The 22,736-nt window shown below is 50.3% G+C and overlaps 1 protein-coding gene and 1 pseudogene across 1 annotated transcript in view; one reads left to right on the forward strand and one right to left on the reverse strand.

The window, feature by feature from the left end:
* Positions 1–22,736, forward strand: part of P3H1 (prolyl 3-hydroxylase 1) — a 471,788-nt gene that overhangs the window by 443,404 nt on the left and 5,648 nt on the right. The gene's annotated exons all lie outside the window — the stretch shown is intronic.
* Positions 4,987–6,109, reverse strand: LOC138473506 (splicing factor 3A subunit 2 pseudogene; annotated as a pseudogene).

Raw genomic sequence — 22,736 nt, forward strand, 5'->3', positions numbered from 1 at the left:
AGACCGAAGCTACTCCCAACTAGGCCGAATCGTTTCTGGGGATGCGTGTGGTCTCGTGCAGAAGGGATGTGACCATGCGGTTAGGGCTGGACTGCCCCTTTTGCAGCAAGAACAAGCCTGATTTGCATGTGGTTTTACCCAGTTTGTAAAGGCTTGGCAGGCAAAGAACGATGGTCTTGAGGGTTGCCCAGAGCAATGCCAGAGATTAAGATTAATTCTAAACCTTCCAGCCATCACCTCTTTTGTTTCCTCAAGATGTTGGATGACAGGGCAACAGCAGCAGGAGGCCACACTCCTGACCCTTCAAGTCAGAGCAATGAGCATCTGTTGGAGCAAAGGACTGCAGGATATTTTGCAGACAGCTCATTTTAGCAGCAGCTGCTGAGGTCCAGGTGAGGAACAGCATCGGAAACATTGACACTTGGTTCCAGCAAGGCAGTTGGGGCACCCACTTCTGTCCTAGTTGCAGATGAAGGATGCATGACCTCAACCGGTTGCATACCAGATTTAGTAAACTAGGATCAAGCTGTTCCCACCAGATCAAAGGGAGGAAGAGCATGAGAGGATTTACTTGGACAAAGAGAAGACCATAGGAAGAGCTGGAGGAAGCAGCACATGCCCAAAGCAATGATCTTCAAGACATCCTTTCTTTAAAACTATTTAGACGTGAAGCAAGGTAGGGTTACACGATTTGGGAGAGAGGAGGGAGAGTGAGAGAGAACCCAACTGCCACCACTTGCAGGTTGTTGCATTATTAAGGCTAGCTAGTAACATTATAGCAGTTATCAGAAAATGCAGCTTCCATACTTGCACAAAAGCCAAACTGTTGGCTTTGCCAATGCGTGTTAACAGTATCATGCAGCCCAACAAACCCATGTCATTTGGGAGATGTTCATTTTGTCCTTTTTAATCCATTCCATGACTGTTGGATTTGCTTCTCCCATTATTAATCGTGGACTGCTTCTCCCATTATTAATCGCGGACTGCAAGTCCCATAATGCACAGTAAAAAACAGGAACTAACTAGCACCTCTCAAGTAAATATGGAGCTTGTTGGCGTGTATGGCAACAGCAGTTAATAGATGCAAAAGCATATGTGCTTGGAATCAGGTCTTAGTGCAGCACTGCGGCCCGGACTATGAATTATGAGTGCCTGTAAGGGAATTGGGACCTGCTGCTTTCCATGCTGTATATGTTTGGTGTCTGATAGTAACTTAGTGTTGCTGACCCTAATGTATCTGTCCAGTATATGGTGAAAGGTTTCGATCCTGTTCTTTGTGTGAGGACCACTGGCTCTGATACTCATATTGTATCGTTTCTGTATGTCAAGGAAGTTTCAACTTCTGCTGCAGGTGTTGTCTTTTCTGTGGGTGAGTAAAGTTTGCACTGTTTCTGCCAGTGCTGTAGATGTTTAGTGAGCTAAGGAAGTGGTGTGGCGCACATTCATGAAACTCAATGACTTTTCACAGCAAACTGAGTAATGCCAGAAGTACCTTTTTGGGACAGGTGAGGACATTGGGCCAGTACAATTGGTTAAAATCCACAGCTACACAGCACACTAAAACCCTGTTTATAAAACCTTTTGGAGGTCGATCTTGCACCACATCTCCACTCCATCTGGTGGCAGCCTTCCTTGGAGGCAGAACGACTGCCCCATTTTCGTATCTGACCCAAATGGCATTCCATTCGTGGGAATCATCCTGTTCAAACATTTTCACCAGGTTGATTCCCTGAAACAGCAGATGTTGCTTTGGGTGGTGTACCACCTGCTTGAGAATGGCGAGGGCTGGCTCACTCCGGTTCTCCCCATCTCTGATGCCAATTAAATCCCCTCTACCTGCCTGTGAGTGCAATGGAGCAAAGGGTATTTCTCTACCATCCTCCCCGATGCCTGGAAAGAGGTTGTGAGGGTCTACCACCACCCAGAGCTAGCTGAGGTGGCAGCACATTTTGAGTGACCCGAGCAGTGGTTTCTGCCTCTCTATTTAATGGAGGCTTAAGGGATGCAGGTGCAAGCAGGGTAGAGGCAGAGATACGGCAAGCAAAGCCAGTGGTAGTTCAACCTCCAAATTGGGGGTGCTCTGAGAGAGCCAGTGGGCTTGAGGGAAGGAAGCAATAGCCTCCTTCCAGCAACATTTAAAAAGATGCCTACTATACGTTTTTAAAGTGGCTTTCCATAGCCCCCAAAACTGCCTCACAGAGGCAAACGTGTATGGGGTGTAAAGGGGGATTGTGGGGAGGGGATGTTTGAGGGTTGTTACTTTCAATTCTGCCTATATGTATTGCCAATCCGTCCTGATCTGGTCATAGGTTTTAATCCAGCCTGTATATTATATATTGAGTGCAAGAGGGAGTGATGTAATGTTGCCTTGTTATGAAAACATCTAAAACATGATGGAGAAGCTGCAGCTTGTGAACGTGGAGGGGAAAACATACATGTGTGGTGATGAGGACACCTCTTGGATGAGGAATTGTATAGGCAGGACACATGGCGATGGTAGTGCGGGGCGGCAACATTACCTTTTGCCTCGGGTGGCAAATATCCTAGCACCAGTCCTGATCACTTTCAATAACCAAAGTTGAAATTAATATTGTTAAGTTTGAGTGCCACCGTGGTTCAGACTATAGCTTGCTGTGTTATGCGCTTATTGCAGACATCTGTGTTCATATGGCAGAACAGAGGTTCCAGATCCCTGCAAGGCAGACCCAGCCTTTCTTCCCTCGGAGTTTGAATAACTAGAGTCGATACATTTCGTGATAGTAACATCTAATGGGATTTTTTTTTTTAAACATACCTGCTCCAAAAAGGCGCTTGTTAGAAAATCAACATAGCATCATTATGGTGCAGTATAGAGATTGGTCCATTCAAACAAGAGATGTAAAAACTGGGCAGCTAGCCACAATAAAGAGCATAGTGTGTTAGTTGGGAGAGGTGATTAGGTAGCCAAATTCGATATATTAGAACCAAAGTGTTGAGGCTCATGCAGTCTTTCCCACTGGACAGATCTTCTTATCTCAGTACTGTGCGGTTTCTGGTGAGACGTTCACCTTCTCACATTCAGGTGGTGTGGTTTAGCCCATTGCATCATTTCTTTTTGTGTATGCTATTTGAATGCAAGTGGCCCTAGACAGGAGATAGCTGGCAAGCTTACTTTGTTATTCTTAATTTGACACAAAAACGGATTTGCTTTTTTTCAACAATTTCAAATATGATTCTTCCCATCATGAATAACAATCTGAAAGCCTTCATCAAATGAATTCAAGCAGGTGAAAGTATCGCACATTTTCATTTATGGGATGTATTTAAACCTTAAAAATACAGTCGTAAAACCGAGATGGAATTTTTTAGGCTTTACATAAATCCGTTTTCTGGTAATTGAGGACTTGTATTTATGATGGCGAAACAAAGCTAGAATCATTCTCCTTTTGCGTAATATTGTTGTATAGTGATGTTCTTTTCTATTGTCATGTTGGAGCATCATGGGATTTCTTTACTTTCTAGGTCAAGTTCGAAAACAGGATATTTGGACAGTCAAACATTAAAAAATGATTGCGCCTTGCTGTATTATCAGAACAGGGATGCAATGTGACCAAGTGCCTAACGTGCATAGTGGTCTCTAACGTGCAGACTGGTCTAAAATCTTAGCTTCACAACTTAACCAAAGTGTGTGATCACCGGCAACTCATTTAATTATATAGTGGATAACCGGTCAAAACTGCCAGTCCCTCAATACGCTCTTGGAAAAAACCTCACTCAAGGTATAGGAGGCTACAGTGTTGATTCACATAGTTACCATTTGTATATGCCACCACAATCTCACTAGTGTATTGGCTCACTCCTATCAAGGCCACTGGAAAACCATGGCCCTCCGTCTACATTTCTGTGCAGCTTCCCAATAAAGTTTAATCCAGCAGTGGCGGACTGACCAACGGGGAAGTCTGGAGATGCACTGGTAGGCCTCGATGCCATGGCTCTCTTTTGTGAGGACACTCAGAATGTTTTACATTGTTGCTTGCAACACATACGGTTAAGATGCTATGTTCCCTTGCGCAGTGTAATATGGGGCCACATTGAAAATACATTCAGGACTTCTTTGCGTTCCCAGTCTACCCCCTGGTACTCTATATCTATACCATGATAGGCGTACCTCCTATTGCTTCCAGTCAGCCTCCTGTGGGTATGCTTGAACACTTGTACATTCTTTGAGGCTGCTAATCTAAATTATGTGACCATGCCACCAGGGCATGTTCATGCGGCTACTGATCTGTTTCTTGCATCTACAGTGTACCTACAGCCCATGTGCCTTCCTCGTGGCTGCTTTTGATCAAATGTGTCTAGGATACAACACAAGAGTCTTGAATGTATGTGAACTGCTGCTTTTGCTCTTGCAGTGCCACTTGTTTATTATTGTGATTTTTGCATAGATGACAGGGGCAATGGCACTTCAGTGGTGTTCCCATGCTCATTTTAATTAAAGCTAGGGCAGCATGGCAAACTAGGGGTTGTGATTGTAACGGGGGGCAGGGCTTCTTGGAACCCTTCATTTCTTTTTTTTTAATGATGATTTGCACACTTGTCCTATGCCCCAAAATCCCTTAATGATGGCCCTGCTGCCATACTTCGGCTATGGGGCTGATAACAAACCTTCCTGAAAAAAATAGAAACAGTGACAGTAATCGCAGTCCCTCCTGTGCTGTGTTATGGCGTATGGGTGGCGGGGGACGGGGGAGGCAAATGATAGAACAAACGCACTGTGTGTAGTACACCCAGGAGGCAGGAGTGCGACATCATTATTTAACATTCCAACAAGGAGTGTTCTTATTCATATGGAGGGCTGCACACTATCTTTTTTAATTTTTTTTAGCTTTTTATTTTTTTATTAACTTAAGAAATCGCAAGTTTAAGTGATATACAGAAAGGGGGGAACATTTCCTAAGACATTATGGAAAAGCAAAAGGTCCATTTTAGGCATGGTTTATATCATGTTCAGTTGCCTGGTGGCTGGGTAGGTGCAGCACTTGCTGTGCTTTCGCTGGGGGAGGGGGCCTCAGCATTGTGGGATGTACAGGGGGAAGCACTGTTGATGTAGACGGGGTTACCCCAGAGGGTGGCGGAGGAGCCCCAGGAGGTGGAGGGTGCAGAAGGCGCTGCAGCAGGCGGTTGTGGTGCAGCATATGGTGGAGGAGGCAGCAAAGAATGTGGAGGAGGTAAAGATGGTGGAGGAGGCAGACCTGTTGGTGGTGGAAGGACCGGTGGCGGCGCTGGTGGTGCAGGCATGGGTGGTAAAGCTATGCCTCCAGGAGGTGGCGGCGGACTGTTTTCGAGTGCCGGTGGACGAGGTGGTAGTCCATTCATCAGAGCTGGTGGTGGAGGCCTCTTCACAGGCAGAGTTACTGTTGGGAGAGGCTGAATTATTATGGGCTGAAGAAAGAACTGTTCTGTTTCACGGTTCCAGTGTGTCCAAAACTTCATTTCGGCTTTGTCAATTTCTCTACTTGGCACCTTGAAAGCAATTGTTTTGTAAGGTTCTGCTGCCATTAGGAGGTACTGCCAGCGCCTGTCTGGGGGCTCAATCCTTTGTTTATCTGCCGACATGAATCAATGCCTTGGGATGACACTGTCAGAGATTTCAGGATAATCTATCTGAAAGAGTAGATTGTGCTGGCCAACCTCTGGGTCTTTCTGTTTAGTGACTTTGTAACCTGGCCGTCCGATTTTGACAAACTTCTTAACTTCCACTTTAACTTTTTCTGGGGCAGGCTGTGTAGGCGCTTCTTTGGCTTCCTTTGCCACTATGCGAGCCAAGTTTGTTTGATGTTTTTTTTTCCTTGATTGTGGGCCAAGTAGCTTCCCTCATTATTATGAAGGGTTAAACACACCTTGCATTCGTAAGAGCCTAGATGGTTTTTCATAAAATATGGATCCTTATTGATGTCAATGGTCTCCAAAGCAAGCTGCTGTAGCCTCTCCCGTCGATCTCGGTTGCTTTCAGAGGAGGAAGCAACCCCTGCGCTCCCAGTCTTGCCCCCAGGACGATACTGGAAGTCCATGATGACGTGTTTCAAACTTCAGTCAATGAAAATGAAACCGCTCCTCCAGAAACCTGCCTTTTCTTCTTAGGCCGATCCAAGAGCTTGCCCAATAATGCTTGCCTGCTACTAGCTCTCCTGAGCTGTCATGCGCACTGCCGGCTGCACACTATCTTAAATATAAAGCCACACCTAACTTCATTTGAGCCTCATTATAATGTATTTGCCGTCCTCTAATGTACCTACTCTTGCCGTCATATTGGGTTTGATGTGGATGGAGCAAATTCCCAAGCTAATAAGTACACACTGACAAACTCAGGGGGTCAAAGTTCTGACCACATCTCAAACCGAGTTGGAGCTCTTGATATTGAATTTTGAAGAGGTTTCTGCTATTGCTGGAACTTGTGAGGAGAAGGTGGGGTTGCAAAACCAGCCAATGGGAATAACGCTATCGTCCTCTGAATGTGAAAAGTAGAGTATCTTGTTACCACATTCATGCCAGTCAGGTGCTGGTTGCATGCCAATCTCTGGATCACGCTCTTAGCCCCCTGGACTTTCTTGGCAGTGGTTGCTAATAGCGACGGACACCTAGCTGCATAGGTGTATAGGATTATGCCAACTGACTTTAAACTGCAAACACTGAGGCGATATGATGAGGCCGTCTCCCCTTCTGTGTATCTGGTCGATGAAGAAAGTGCTTCAGGAAGTCTCGGGGATGGAAAACATCCTACTTGGAGTTGGCAAATCATTTCCTGCCCTTTAACCTGATGCCTTAAGTGCAGTATGAAAGCGCTCTAGCACCTATATTTATGTAAAGGCATCGGAGAGCAGCAGGTATGTTTACCTGCCATTTAAGGCTGCCTGTGGCTTACATTCCTGTAAAGTACAGACAGTAAACACTGCAAAAGAACCACACCCACATTCGTGTGCTCTTACCATGCTGGATTGGATAACTGCTGAACCTTGGCTGAGTATCTGGTATTTTTAGCCAGAAAAAATGCTTTCCTGAAGCCCCTTTTATGTGATGCATTCTGCAGTCCATGCTGTCTGTCCTTTTCTCTCATATGAACGAGTGAGCACACTTGAAATGGCATTGCAACCCAAATTGCCTCTGGGGCTGTGTTGCACTGCTCCTATTTGGGCCAGATAACCAATAAGTTGTTGAACAGAGCAAGTACGTTTGGTGTGGATTTTTGGGGGCTTCCCGCTTAGGTCACCAATTGAAAATGTGAAAACTTTTTTGAAGGCTTCCTATGTGACATTATTTTAACCTGTTGCAATTTTAACCTTTCAACACTCTCTCCCTCTTTTCCTTGTAGTTGTGTAATCCATTTTCTCAGTTTCTTCCGCTCGCTTTTTCTCTTCTGCACCCCTTACTTTTACTCTCCATCTCCCTCAAACTGTGTTCACCTCCTGTCGGTGTACTCTCGTTCACTAAGGCTGCCCAAATTGTACCCTCCACCCGCTCCATTTTTTCCCCACCATTCTTCGTCTTTCTCCCACTCTCTTCCTGCCATCATCTCTTACCGTCTTCTCCTTGCACTTGCAGATTTTTCCCCTTTTTTATCTCCCGCACTCTTACGTTATCGATCTATCATCCCTCATCCTTATACTCCCATTATACGCCTTTGAAGTTCCTCAGTTGCTCTGTTAGCACTTATCCTCCTTTACTCGTCTCCTTCTACTTGATCTAGACGCTTAACCTTGTTTTTTCAACAAAATGTTTTTGCTTTGTGCTTCTACTCCCCTTATGCCCTTTCCACGGGCTGTTGCCCACTTCCACCTTCTCTCCCGTTTTCTGCCCACCCACTATTTCAACCTGGTGAGGAGCTAAAATGTGGCCTCCAGGACAAGCTGTGAATGTCCCGACCTCCACTCTCCACCTGTCACACTCTCCTGGATGTCAGGAACTGGACGATTGCTTTCAGTCTTAATTGATATTTTGTTTGAATCACGCTCGTACACAAGTGTTTCATAGCTGGACGAGGCAAGGTGGGGGAACAAGGGAGAGCAAAACAACGATCTTACTAGGCCTAGTGACATTGAGAACGCGCAAGTGCATGGGAGAGGGAAAGTGCATGGGAGGGGGGAGAAGTGGAAAGTGCTGAGCAGAGGAATAAAAATAAATAATAAATAAATAATAAAAAGCAACAAACAGTGGTAGTGCAGCCAGCAAGTGACAAGTGCTAGGTTGAAGGCAACAGACAGAGGTGTGTCTGATAAGTGCAGAAAAGGGGAGGGGGTGGCTGTAGGGTTACAGATACAGGCCCCAGTGCAAGGGATTGCCAGGAGGCAATGGAGGTGGGTGGCAGGGTGAGCAGGTGCCTGGGCCCAAAAGTCAAAGGGCACCAGGTGCACGATGCCGAGACAGAACAGATCAGCAGGGGAGAGGAGGAGGGAAGGCAGAAGCAAAGAGGAAGGTCTTGTGGTGCTACCGGAACCAGAGATGGTTCTCAAGTTTCAGAGTGGCAGGGAGACTGTTCCAGATGGAGGCCCCAGCCGAAGACATAGATCTACCCTCAGTTTGTTTCTTTGAAAAACAACTGACCCTGGGGGAGTTAGAGGTGGAGGAGCGAAGAGCTCGGGATGGAAGGTATTTACGGAGGGACAGCTGAAGGTATTTTGGACCCACGCACCAGAAAGCCTTGTGGACAATGCAAAGGGTCTTGAATTTAATCCTTGAAGCCACTAGGAGCCAGTGGAGAAATTTCTCGGCAGGAGAGATATGATCCCAGGGCTTGCGGTCAAGGACAAGTTTTGCAGTCCAGTTCTGGATAAGTTGCAAAGGGCTGAGAGTAGAAGCAGGTAGATTTAGAAAGAGAGAACCAGGGCTCGAGAGACACTGAGCTTCTGGGGGAAGGAGAGGAAAGGCAGAATACTTCTGAACAGGTGCAGTAGGAAGTTTGACTTTTTAGAGACATCAGAGATGTGGGCACAGAAGGAGAGCTTGGAGTCGAAGATGACCCCAAGGTTCTTAGCCTCACAGGAGGGGGAAGGAGGAGGGCCACGGGGGGCCGGCCAGAGAGTGACAGGAAAGGAGGGTGAACGTGTGCCGATGAGGAGGATCTCTGTCTTGCTGACGTTCAAGCAGAGATCGTTGGCGGCACACCAATCCTGAATTGCAGATCAGGCCATCCAAGATGAGAGAAGGAGAAGAGGTGGCCGAGGGAAGCCTGAAAATGAGTTGCGGCCATAGCAGGGAAAATTGGAGCAGAAAATGGCAATGTGGTGGGCAAGAGTTGCCAGGTATTGGTTGAAAATTGAGAATGACATACCCTTCATCCTTCCCACCTCCTCTATGATTTGAAGCAAAGTATATTTCTCCAGCATGGGGTCTGGCATGGATTCACATGCTCATGAATATTCCCCGTCGTCAGGCTGGGAATCCTCGGTAAAGAAAAAACCAGTATCAGTTTCGTTTCTGATCTGTCTTTCGTAGTAATAACCAATCACTGGTCTCTGCGTCATACTGACCACAGCCAATGACTGCCCTCTACCTAAGCACCGCCTCTGGCAGCCATCTTCAGATTTTTACCGCACGTTCATGTGTTGGGATCCTCGTGCTATTGCTCTCGAGCGTTAGTGCTATTTTTTCGCGTTTTTTCACAAAAACTCGATTCTTTCGGTCAAAAGAGCCTCAAGCTCCACCGATCCTACATCCGATCAACGGGGACCCGTGTCGGATTCGTCTGCGCCCCTCAAGGGTGAAGATTTCATCGAGCTACGCTTCGGAGGACTCCAGAAGCTTCTCAGGCCCTGTCTCGGAGATGGCCCAGGAGAAGGGAAGCTCGACGCCCGGAAAGCTGTTCAGGGTCTGCCCTGGATGCCAGCTGCAGAACGTCTTTAAGGAGGACGAACACTCTTTCTGCCTTTATTGCCTCCATGAGGACAAGACGCACGTGGAGAAGGACTGTGCGTTTTGCGGCAACATGTCGGAACGGACCATGAAGGACCGTCATCAACGTCTCGCCAACTGGCTGGAGGGTAAGAGCCCGTCTGGCGAGAAGAAGAAGAAACCCGAGCGGTCTTCTAAGACCTTTGAGGGCGCCCCGGCGACGGGGGCCCAACATAAGGCTAAGCACCGCGAGTCCGCTGGCACCGGGAGCGCCGAACGGTCGGGCTCTACGGGCGCCAGGCAGGGCGCACCCTCCCCGGCACCATCAACCACGAGCCAACGCTCTGGGTCGGGTAAGAGGAAGGCCGAGCACCCGGCGAAACTCCTGGAGAGGCCCCGGTCGAGCTCTAAGGCAGAGGAGGAGCGTGGCAGTGCCCCCTCCCTCAAGGATAAGGCGGTGAGCGCACCTAAGGTGGTGAAGGCCTTGATCCATCCGACCAAGCCCTCTATCGAAACGGTCGCGGCGGCCCTGGCCCAGCCTGTGGAGGCTGCGCCAGTGGTAGCGACCTCGGGGCCCAGAATCTCCCTGCCTCCTCGGAGGGAGTCTTCTTTTGTGCCCATCGATAGGACCCCCGTGAAACCCCCCGTGGGGAAGAAGAAGGGGGGGCAGGGCGTCGTCGTAGATTCGGCCTCAACCTCAGAAGAGGAGCTGATCGAGGTCTTAAGCCACGGCCTAGGCGTGGAAGAAGGCCAGCCCGTCGGAATGGACCCCGACGCAGGTGACGACGACGACGACATCGTCGAGGATACCGACGGGGCCCCTGCTCGCCCGTCGGATTCCCCTCTGCCAGCGCCGCAAGACAACTCGGCGGCCATTTTGTTGGCCATACAGTCCTTATGCTCCGAGATAAGGACGAGACTACCGTTACCGACGGAAGAACCTTTCCCGTCGGGGGATCCAGAACCGGGACCTTCTGGTGTTCCCCCTACCAAGAAAAGAAGGATTCATCCACCACCTCCTTTTCAACCGTCGCGCCCCGTCCAGCCCTCTCCCCCGTCCACCCGAGGGGATGATACGGGGACTGACACGGCAGCGACGGGTACGGACGACGAGGCATACGACGAGGATATTCCGTCGTCGCCTCCCGCCAGGGCTTCTCCGCCCGACGAGATCGGATCTTTCCACTCCATGATCTCCAGGGCTTCCGAGCTTTTCCAACTCTGCCCTGAGGAGAAGAAAAAGGAAGGCTTCCTTTATCAGCGGCGCGAGGCCAAGAGGAAGACGGTCCTCGCAGTGCCTCTGTTGGACGACATTTGGGATGAGGGCCTTTCCCTCCTCAAGAACCCTTCCACGACGCCAGCTAGAAGAGACCGGTACGAGAAGAAGTACCGGGTCCCGGACACGGCCCCCCTGTGCCTCCGGGCACAGCCTACCCCGGATTCCGTCGTCTCCGCGGCAGCCAGGAAGAAAGCGGGGGGGGGGTGCGGCCTCCACATCGACTTCCCCGCCGGACGGCGAGGGAAAGAAATTGGATGCTATGGGACGTAGAGTCATCTCGTCGGCAGCGACGACGATTAAAGCGGCCAACGCCTTGGCTATCGTGGCTCGCTACGACAGGGAGCTCTGGTACAAGATAGCTCCCCTGCTGGATTTTCTGCCGGACGACAAGAGGGCGGAGGCCCTGGAGATCCTGCAGGAAGGTGAGGTGGCCTCGGACCACGCCATCACCGTGGCGACGGACATCGCCGACACTGGGTTCCGCCAGTTGGGCAACGGCGTTTGCCTTCGACGTCGTGGATGGCTCAAAGCTACGGATTTCCGGCAGGACGTCCAGACCAGAGTCCTGGACATGCCCTTCGACGGGAACAACCTGTTTGGGAAGACAGTGGACGATTCCCTTCAGGCCATCAAGGCGGATACTGAGACGGCCAGGGCCCTCGGAGTCCTGCAGCAACGTCGGACGCCCTTTCGGAGCAGCGGAGGCAAGGGCGCCTCCAGAGGTTCCGGCGGCGGTTTCGCTTCCTACCGTCAAGCGGCCCGCTCTTCGTCGCAAGAGGCCTACAGAGGACGAGGCAAGTCTAGCGGACCCCGCCGTCGTCGCCCAGGAGGTCAAGGCGGCAAGGCCGCGTCCAAGCAGGATTGAACCGGCTGTGGGGTCGGGCCCCCACCGGAGCACCCCGGTGGGAGGCCGGCTGGCGGGCTTCGTCAGCGTGTGGGAGTCCATCTCCACCGACCGTTGGGTTCTGGACGCCCTGGCCCGGGGTCACGCGCTCGAGTTTCAAAGAAGGTGCCCGCGTGTCCCCCCCGTGGCCAGGAAAGAACTTCACGTCCCTCAACTTCTCCTGGAGGTAAAGGCGATGCTCAGAAAGGGCGCCATCGAAATCGTCCCAAAGAGGCTTCGGGGCTCCGGAGTTTACTCGAGATACTTCCTCGTGAAGAAGAAGACGGGAGGATGGCGCCCCATCCTAGACCTCCGACGTCTGAACAAGTTCATCAAGGCGCAGAAGTTCCGGATGGTCACCCTCCAGCACGTCCTGGGCCAGCTGGAGGAAGGGGATTTCCTGTCGTCGTTGGATTTGGAGGATGCCTACTTCCACATTCCCATCCTAAAGGGGCACCGAAAATTCCTCAGGTTCATGGTCCAAGGGCGTCATTACCAGTTCAGAGCCCTCCCCTTCGGACTACGGTCGGCACCCAGGGTATTCACCAAGTGCCTCGCACCGGTGGCGGCGCAGCTGCGCCGCGAGGGGATCCACGTCTACCCCTACCTGGACGACTGGCTCATCCGCGCCAAGACGAGAGAACTCGCCGTGGTTCACACGGCAAGGACCGTCCAACTTCTCACGGACCTGGGACTCTTCGTGAACTACGCCAAATCCCACCTGGTGCCCGCGCAAGTCGCACTGTTCCTCGGAGCGAGGCTAGACACAGTGTCCCTTCTGGCCTCCCCGTCGGAGGAGAGGACCAGGACCATCTTGGGCAAGGTGCAACGGATGTTGGTGGCCGACGCGGCCAAAGTGAGGTCCATCAAGTCCCTCCTCGGGATGATGTCTTCCTGCATCTACCTCATTCCCATGTGCAGGCTCCGGATGCGCCCGTTGCAAGAATTCCTGGATGCGCGCTGGATCCAGACGACGGGCAGCTTCGAGGAAAGGATCAAGCTCGACGAGAACTTCCGACGAGCGATACGGTGGTGGGGCACCCGCGCGCATCTGACGGCGGGCATGGACTTCCAGACCCCAGCCCACCAGGAGACTGTGACTACGGATGCCTCCCTGGAAGGGTGGGGAGCGCACACCGAAAATCTGCACGCAAAGGGACTCTGGCTCCCGACGGAGAAGTCCCTGCATATCAACGTCCTGGAGCTCCGTGCAGTGTTTTGGGCCCTCAGGTCTTTCCTTCCGTCCCTCAAGGGCAAGGTGGTGAGGATCTTCACCGACAACACCACCACCATGTTTTACATCAGGAAACAGGGCGGAACCAGGTCCCCAGCGCTGTCCAAGGAGGCGCAGGACCTGTGGCATTGGGCCGTCGCCCAAAGGATTTTTCTGGTGCCGTTTCATCTGGCAGGGATAAAAAACACCATCGCCGACTCACTCAGCAGGGAGCTGCGCTCGTGCCACGAGTGGGAACTACGGCAGGATCTGGTGGATCGTCTCTTCCGACGGTGGGGCACACCACAGATCGACTTGTTCGCGACGGCGACGAACACCAAGTGCCGGAGGTTCGCCAGCAGGTTTCCCCAGACGAGGAGCATGGCCGATGCTTTCTCGTTCCCCTGGGAGGGCCTGTTCCTCTACGCGTTCCCTCCCTTGCCTCTGCTAATCCGGCTCGTCAACCAGCTCAAGAGGTCACGGTGCAGGATGATCCTCGTCGCACCTGCGTGGCCGAGGCAGATATGGTTCCCGGACCTTCTGGACTTGTCAGCGTCCCCGCCGATCAAGCTGCCGGCGGACGCGGATCTACTCTCCAGGGAAGGAGGCGCCATCCTCCACCACGACCCGAAGTCGCTGAACTTGCAGGCCTGGCTCCTGCAGCGCTAGAGTTTGGAGGATACGACATACCGGCCGACTGCAGAGAGGTTCTTGCAAAGGCCAGGGCGTCCTCGACTCTTAAATGCTACGGACACAAATGGAAGAGGTTCTCTGTCTGGTGCCACGCACAGAAGATTAACCCTCTACGGATTACGGCCCCCCAAGTACTGCCGTACCTGCTGACGCTGGCCAAAGCTGGACTGGCACACGCGTCCATCAAGATTCATCTTGCTGCGATCTCCCGATACACCAGAACCACGGGGCGGACGTCCTTGTGGTCTCATCGTCTGGTGAAAGAGTTCATGAAGGGACTGTTCAGATCGTTCCCGCCGGTGAAGGCTCCGGCCCCGGCGTGGGAGCTCAACGTGGTGCTGACCAAGCTCATGGGACCTCCGTTCGAGCCTCTGCACTCGGCCCCGTTGAAGTTTCTATCGTGGAAAACTGCTTTTCTTGTGGCCATCACCTCCGCACGACGAGTGGGAGAGATACAGGCCCTTTCCTGCAAGGCCCCGTACTTGACTTTCCACGACACGAGGGTAGTGCTCAGGACGCACCCCTCCTTCATGCCCAAGGTACCGTCGGACTTCCATCTCAACGAACCCTTGGTGTTGCCTGTATTCTTCCCGTCGCCTTCGTCGCCGGCTGAGAGGACTTTGCACTCGCTGGATGTAGCTAGAGCGCTGAAGTTCTACGTGGACCGCACGAAGTGTTTTCGGAAGACGTCACAACTCTTTGTGAACTTTGGACCTGTCAATCAGGGGAAGGCTCTCTCGAAGGCTTCCATTTCCAGATGGCTCTCCGGCTGTATCATGTACTGTCATCGGTTGGCAAACCGACCGCTGCCCGGCCGTCCGAGAGCCCATTCCACCAGAGCGATCGCAGCTACCACGGCGTTCCTTTCTGGTGTGCCCCTGCTGGACATATGCAGGGCTGCTACGTGGAGGTCGACGCACACCTTCACGAGATTCTACTGCGTCGACCGGGATTCCAGGGAGGAGTCCAGGGTCGGCCAAGCAGTGCTGCGCAACCTGTTCGCCTGAGGTGAGCCTGGTGAGGAGGTAAGATGCTTAATGTTGAGTTTGATGCTATGCTTAATGTTGAGCCTTTGCCACCTCCCGTGGTTGTGCATGTGTGTACTGCTATGTATTCTTTATTCATGAGCATGTGAATCCATGCCAGACCCCATGCTGGAGAAGGAACAAGTTACTTACCTGTAACTGTTGTTCTCCAGCATGGGTCTGGCATGGATTCACATGCGAACCCTCCCGCCTACCCCTCTGCGGCTCTTCACTTGGTCATACTGCCACTTCACGTGCTTCCAAATCTGAAGATGGCTGCCAGAGGCGGTGCTTAGGTAGAGGGCAGTCATTGGCTGTGGTCAGTATGACGCAGAGACCAGTGATTGGTTATTACTACGAAAGACAGATCAGAAACGAAACTGATACTGGTTTTTTCTTTACCGAGGATTCCCAGCCTGACGACGGGGAATATTCATGAGCATGTGAATCCATGCCAGACCCATGCTGGAGAACAACAGTTACAGGTAAGTAACTTGTTCCTTGCCATCTAGCACGTTAAACATTATAAATAAATACAGTTAATATAATCGTGCAGTGTTCACATAATTCACATTACATGAAATTGGGTTGACTGTTAAAGAAACATCCATGGTGAAGAATCAAAACATGCAGGATTTTATCAGTGAAGTTTAACAGATTCTACTGAACAAGATGGGTGTTGTCACAATGCAGAGTAGGATCAACACCAAGCGGACCCAAGGGTGTATGCTTAAAAGTTTATTGGGGATAGTTATAGGGATGGGGCAAAACTAAATAAATTGTAATATAAAACCTCAACACCCACAGGATGACTTCTCCAGTTCAAAACTTAGTTGGCAAGCTCCAACTTGGATTACTTCTCAGGGGGTAATGATAATTTCAGTCACTCAGTCCTAGAGGTTGTAGGCGCCCCTGTACTTCTTTATTAGTTGATAGTTTCTGGTCGTGTAAGTCCCGTTCTCCTTGGAAGACCGCCATCTGCACATGACTAAATAATATCACCGGTTTCTTCTTTCTTATGTTCTCGTCTAATCCCTCTCCTTCCTCAAAATCTTAGGTCTCCAGATGTTTTCCACTACGATTCATATGACCCCTTATAATTATAATTGGTTATTTATAACGTGCTTAATACCCAGAGGTTTCTAAGCGCGGACCCGAGGATCGAACTGGTGTTGCTCCGCATCATCTTGCTTCCAAGGCGAGCATGTTGCCCCTGAGCTATCCTCCAGAGACTGACCATTGACTGTTCTGGCTACGGCTGATGACAATTGTAGTACAAAACATCTGCAGTGCCAACAGTTGCAGACCTCTGCTCTACCTGCACCTCCTTGACGTTCATCCTCCACCCTCCAGGGCACATCTTCACCAAGTGTTGGGTTTGCCACTTTCTGACCTGCCACAACTTTTCTCTGATTTTGTTGTCTTTTTGCCTTCATCACCCAGCTCCTCTCCAGATCCTTTCCACTTTTTCCCTCTTGAAGGTTGCCTGCAACCTTCTCTTGCTTATTCCCCTCCTTGTCCTCTCAACTGACTTTGCTCTTCCTCCTCTTTTATTTTATGTTCCTTTTGTTTAGTAGCTCACTCACCCTCCTTCTGTTATTGTTTTCCTCCCTTCTTGTCACTACTCAGTCTCCTTCCATGCTCCTGGGTTTCTTCTCTTTTTTTCTTTCCACACACTCCGCCAACCTATCTGGGTTCTTCCTTCCTTCCTCAATGTTCCATCTACTTCTCTTTCCATGGTTTCCTTGAACCACCTCTCCTCTTCCCATCCTTCTCGGCTTACCCTCAGCAACCTTTTTTCTTTTCCACCTCATACCGATTTTTATGTATTTGTTTCACTGCTCTTATTCACCTAAGTAATCTGTTCTCCAATGTTCTAACTCCTCTTTTCCCAACTTCCTTCTTCAAGCTCTTACTTACCACTTCTTACCCTCTGGCCTCCTTTCCATCCCCTCTACTCCACCTCCTCTCTTCAGTTTCTCCTCGACTCACCTCTTTCTGCCGCCTTGCACCTTTTCCTCTGATTTTCTTTCCAACCTTTGTTGCCACACACTTTGAACCACCTCCTCCTTCACTCCTCCTTCCAGCTCCCTCCTACTCATTGGCCCTACTTTTCCTCCATCTCCTGCAGACAGCTTCTTACACCCATGCCAAACTGTCTATTCCTTACAGTGGGCCTTAGCCCCTTTCCCAGGGCAGCCTATTCAAGATTGAATCCATATGCAAGTCTTTACTGTTTCTATGTGGGGATTGGGTCCTCCATTGTTTCTACATTGACTTCACCTGTTTGAATTGTGTCCCGGCAAAGCCTACTTTAATCTCTGCACCATCTTGGATCTTACAGGCAATACAGAGTCACCTAGTGGAATGCACTTGCTCTCTCCCTCCAGGTCTCTCTGCCTCCAGGCTGACTTGCTCTTTCTCCAGGTTTGACCCCAGACGCCCTGACTTCACATCAAAAGCTAGCTGCATGTTACCTAGGAGAGCTTCCATCCACTATAAGACTTGAGTTACTCTTCGTATCCCAGGTACCAATAAAGGGAGAGCACATCTGGAAGGGTCCCTAGTGTCCATGCTCTTGCTAAGCATTTAAGTATCTTAAACCAACGGGGCAAGGAAGCTGTGACCCTTGTGGCAGTCCACTGCCTTCTCCCTGGGGGGGGTAAGGGGGTTGGGGGGACTATTGACTCGTGCTTGGGAAAGCTTGAGTGTATACTGTGCTCCAAGATCCCATCTTGCCCTGTGTTCAAAACGTGGGGAAGGGAGCTCCAAGCTATCGCATCCTGACATATTATTTGTGGACACTTCTTTCTTTTCTTGAAAACCACCCCACACCCTTTTAGTATTAGTTGTAAGGTTTGGCAATAGGTTTCTTAGTATAGGCCCTTTTTATTTGACATGACTCCACTAGCACTGCCTTATTTCCATTTGATGGTCGACGCTTGCTCCCATCTTAAATTTAGGTTTAGATTAGGCATTTTCCAACCTGCATATCGCATTTATTGTTAAATAAACACCCTTGAACTGTGATCACTTGTGTCCGTCTGACTTGTGGCCACAATGAGTTCTTTACACTGGTCTCTTCCATGTTCTGAGATCTAGTCCTCAGAAGACTCAACCTACTCTCACATCTCTCCTTCTAGTCTAAGTGTCTGACTCTCTACCTGGTACTCCTCTTCTGTTTTTGCTCCCACGTTGGTGCCGCGATCTATGACTTTGTGCAGTACTCTGCATTTTGTAGAGTGGCTACTTACTTTGTTTGTTCATTCTGCCTTCAAAGGTGGTTGCCCTCTTCACTCTCGTCTTTGTCACGGATTGGGTGTTCCACTTTCCAATCCCCCTCTGCCCAATGGTTTCAATAAACATCTATGTTGTTCCATTGTGGCTGATTTAAGCCTCCTGCGCATAATTATGCCTAATTAGATGTTGCACGGCGGTGACCAAAATCTGGAAAGGTCACAACATAATTTTGGAATCTGGCCAAAGTAATTGTTTCAGTACGGTGCTCTGTAGCTTGTGCCAGAGTCTTGTCAGTATGTGCGGCCAGGCTAACTGTTCCTGTGTCCTTCTTTCCAGTGTCTGTCCTCCACAACCACTGTGCCCTAACTCCTTCCTTTCTTAGCTGGATGACATTTAGGGACAATCCTGCTGTTAGCTATGTTTGGGCCCATGAGATCAAATGATCTGAGAGGAGAGAAATGTGTGCATTTGAGCAAATGCCATTGTGGCAAAATGAGAGACACTCAATAGTCTGCCATACCCCAGATCTGTGATGTGGAGGGTGAACAGAACCTACCCATGATGCTAGAACTCACAATGTCTTGGGACACAAGGAGGAACTCTGGGGAATCCAGGCAGCATAGCACTTCACAGGGGCTGGGCATGACTAATCCTCACAGCCCATCCCAGTGTTAGGTGCGTTTTTCTAAAGTCCGTTTATGGTTGGACTCTACAAGACTTATCCCTTGATTTCAGGGACCCAACTTCTAATATAAACCTGTACTACCGAAGGTTGGTAGATGGCAGAGCAGCCAGGGCTATCTTAGGAGGAGGAATGTGAGCTGTCTGTCAGTGCACAGAAATGGCACATTCCTTTCTAACCTTCACCTCTCCAACACCCTGGACATCCTTGCGCCTTTCATGAGGATTAGTGAGCTAAAGACTCTGGTTAAGTCTCTCGTAACCAGGACTAATGTCTGGCAGAGGGACTCCCAGGACCCCCCTTGTGAATTTGCATATCTAAGTAACTTTGGGTCTCACCCTAAGTTACTAGGGGAATCCAGACGTGAACCCCTTGCTCACTATTCTTACAGAGGCACAGCTCCTCCCTACTAATGAGGTCCAACCAGACCGAAACACGTGTCTGGGGATGCTGTTGGTACTCTTGTTCAGAGGAGAATTGCCTAGCATTTCGGTGCTGGACTGCCCCAGGGCAGGACAAAAACTGATATGTTTGGGATATTTCTTCTCTGTGAAAGATAGTGAGCTAAAGACTCTGGGTATGTCTCTCGTAACCAGGACTAATGTCTGGCAGAGGGACTCCCAGGACCCCCCCTTGTGAATTTCCCTTTCATGAGGATCCGCATGAAACCTGCCTCCTAGCGCAACACCTGGTATGATCCCATCCTAGCCTCTCTGAAATGCAAGTGCATAGTTGCTGAATTGAAGTGGCTGGCTTCAAGCACATCCACTGACAGACTGGCATGCTGCCTGCTCCAAAGGCAATGCAGATGCAGACTCCATCTGCTCAAAGCGGGTCCATATCCAAGCCCACATCTTTGGGGCTACCAACAACACGGCTGTACTCTTCAATATCTGCAAAGAGCTTGCCAATCCTACTGCATTCTCCACTTTTCCTCTGCCTTCCCAGGCCCTCTGCACTGCAGTGGCCTCCCACTTCACATCCAAAACTCAGGACATCCTGTCCTCAATCTCTAGTCCCCTCCCCCTCCCTCACCTGCCCTCGGGCCTCCCTTGGCACTATTCTCCTGTTCCCTCCTACTCTCTACCTTCTCACCCATTGCACTGGATGAGGTCTCTAAGCAAGTCCTCTCTACGAAAGTCTCCTCCAAACAGGTGCTCCGCTGCTCCTCCAGAACCATCAAGGAAAACATTGCCTCCCTTGCTCAAGCCTTGGCTGATTTCTGCAATAGCTGTTTTGCCACTGGCTCCTTCCCCACTACCCCTGAAGCACTCCCTTGTGCACCCTCTCTTTAAGCCTTCTGCCAACCCTTCCTGCTTGGCTAACTACTGCCCTATCTATCTCAATTACCCACTTCCTGGGCAAAATCTTGGAGAAGTTGGTCATCTCCCAACTGATCCACCAAACTGAATCTGATGGCCCTTTCTTCTCCTTCAGCACCCTCTCTACCTGCAGCGTTCCTTAGTGCTCTATCCTCTTGCCGTGGCTTTTCAACATCTACCTTGCCCCTCTGGCCCACCTGATCTCCACCTTCTTTGCTCACTTCGTTTTATGCAGACGGCACGCAGCTCTCCTTCAAGCTTCCCTCCACTTTCTCCTCTTCTTCCTCTCTCAATCCTGACTGCCTGACTGCTATTCAGGCATGGTCCGCTGCTAACGATCTCTGCCTTAATGCAAGTAAGACTGAGCTCCTTCTCATTGGGACCCCTGTTCCCTCCTTCCCTCCGGCCGCCCTCCATGGTTCTCCTTCCCTCACCCTCTTGTGAGGGCAAAAAACCTTGGCATCATCTTCGACTCTCTCCCTCCTTCTCTCCTCACACAGCAGACCTTGCCAAGAAGGTCTACTTTCAGCTGCACCTCCTCAGAGGCATTCTCCCTTTCCTCCCCCTCCCCCAGAAACTCAATGTCTCCAGAGCTGTGGACCTCTCTAATCTGGACTACTGCAACAGCCTCTTCCTCAATCTACCTTTATCCTCCCTGCCCCCTCTTCAACTAATCCATAATAGGACTGCATTACTTATCCTTGGCCTCAAGCCCAGGGACCCCATCTCTCTAGCCCTAATATCTCTCCTTGGGGTCCTGGTGGCTGCGAGGATCAAGTTCAAGACCCTGTGCATCATCCACAAGGCTTTCTGGGGCCTGGGACCCTGCTACGCCCAACTCTCTCCCTAAACACCTCCCGGCTAGAGCACTTCGGTTTTCTAGCTCCAATTCTCAGCAGATCAGACGCTTTTCCAAGCAGAGAGTGGGAGTAGATCTCTCTCTCGCTCTCTCTCTCTCTCTCTCTTCGACAGGAGCCTCCCACTGGAATGGCCTCCCTGCCCCTCTCAGGCTTGAGCTGGATCGCCTTAAGTTCCCGGAAGCTTCTCAAAACCTCCCTTTCTCTTCTTCCTTCTCCCCATACCCTGCTAATGCCCCCCTCTGCCGCATTGACTGGCTGGTCCCTTCTGAGTCTTAGTCACCAGGCCTTCCTCGCCCAGTCTACCCCAGCACCCTGGTCTCCCTGACTGCCTCCTAACCTGCACTTGCCCTCCCGGGCCCACTTTGCTTGACTAGCCTGGTGGGGTGTACCTTCCTACCAAGCCTGGGCCACCCCCGTCTTCGCACCCACCCAGCATGTGGTCCTCACTCCCTGCATTCCCCAGCACTTGCCCACCTCGCCTCCCATTACCACTTGCCAAGACCCAGGGGCCCTCTTCTTCCCCTCCTCCTCCCACCCTGCACATGTATGCTGCCACTCTTCCCCGCCGTTCCCTCACACCCTAGCATTATCCCTTACGTCCAGACCGGCACTTCCCCCACCCCCCCATTTACCCCCACCTCCTCGCCAACTCCACTCCCCCCTGCACTTCTTGTTACGATCAAAATCACACATGACCTAGTAGGACCGTTATTGTTGTTTTCTTCCCTGCCCCCCCACACCCCTTTTTTTGTCTTGTGGTGCCTTGAACCACCATTTAATGTATAGGTGCTTTATAAATACCCAATAAGAACATACACAGATTCAAAGAAACACACACTTAAAGTTGTATCAAAATGTTACATGTATTTTATAGATACAAAAGGCAAGTAGTAACCAAAGGAATATTGTATCAACTAATAGCATCAAACGCACACTTAGAATAATGAGGAAAAATAAAGCAGGTGAGTAAATTATGTACACACACAGAGTGACTTCAGTCAGGTCAGTAAAAGCACGTTTGTATTTAACTCTGCATTATTGTGTTATAAGTAGGTTTAAACAATGTAAAGATGCAACAATCACAGGTAAGCAACACTGTAGCTTTTTTTTGTATGGTAAAGGCAGTCTTTTCCCAAACTATAAAGGAGTTCTTCAGTTCATGTTTTAGGGGAAACCAGCAAAGCCAAAGTCAGTAGGACGGAAGATTTACTGTAGGGAAACCAGCAATGCCCAAGTCAATGGGAATGCGACAGTTATGATGCAAATCTTCTTAGCACAGGTAGGTAACAAGTAAGTTCTTTAAAAAGTTACAGGCACTTTGGGGAAGCCTTCCTGTAGGGTCACAAACTGTTAAGCCTGGGCGACTGAAGTTGGTTGTACACCCAAACAGCAAACACAGTACTCCAAAAGCAAAGGAGTGACACAAATGGCTCAAGGTAAGTTTACCCCTAGCCCCACAGTACCTTGAGAGTGAACAAAAGGGGGGAGCCTGCATGGGCTCCTTCAGCAGTAGTCGAGAGAGAGACTCGCCAGCAAAGAATTCTTCTTACTCTTGCATCAGTTTGTGGTTTTGACACCTTTTTCTCAGCACCAGGTGCTAACGATCAGTGGCAGTTGGAATTTTCTTCTTTTCATGGCCCTGCACTCTGGTGAGGGGGCACTGAGGAGAGGATTC

The sequence above is a fragment of the Ambystoma mexicanum genome, chromosome 8 (assembly GCF_040938575.1).
Source record: "Ambystoma mexicanum isolate Mex_15411 chromosome 8, UKY_AmexF1_1, whole genome shotgun sequence".
Classification (NCBI taxonomy): Eukaryota; Metazoa; Chordata; class Amphibia; order Caudata; family Ambystomatidae; genus Ambystoma; species Ambystoma mexicanum.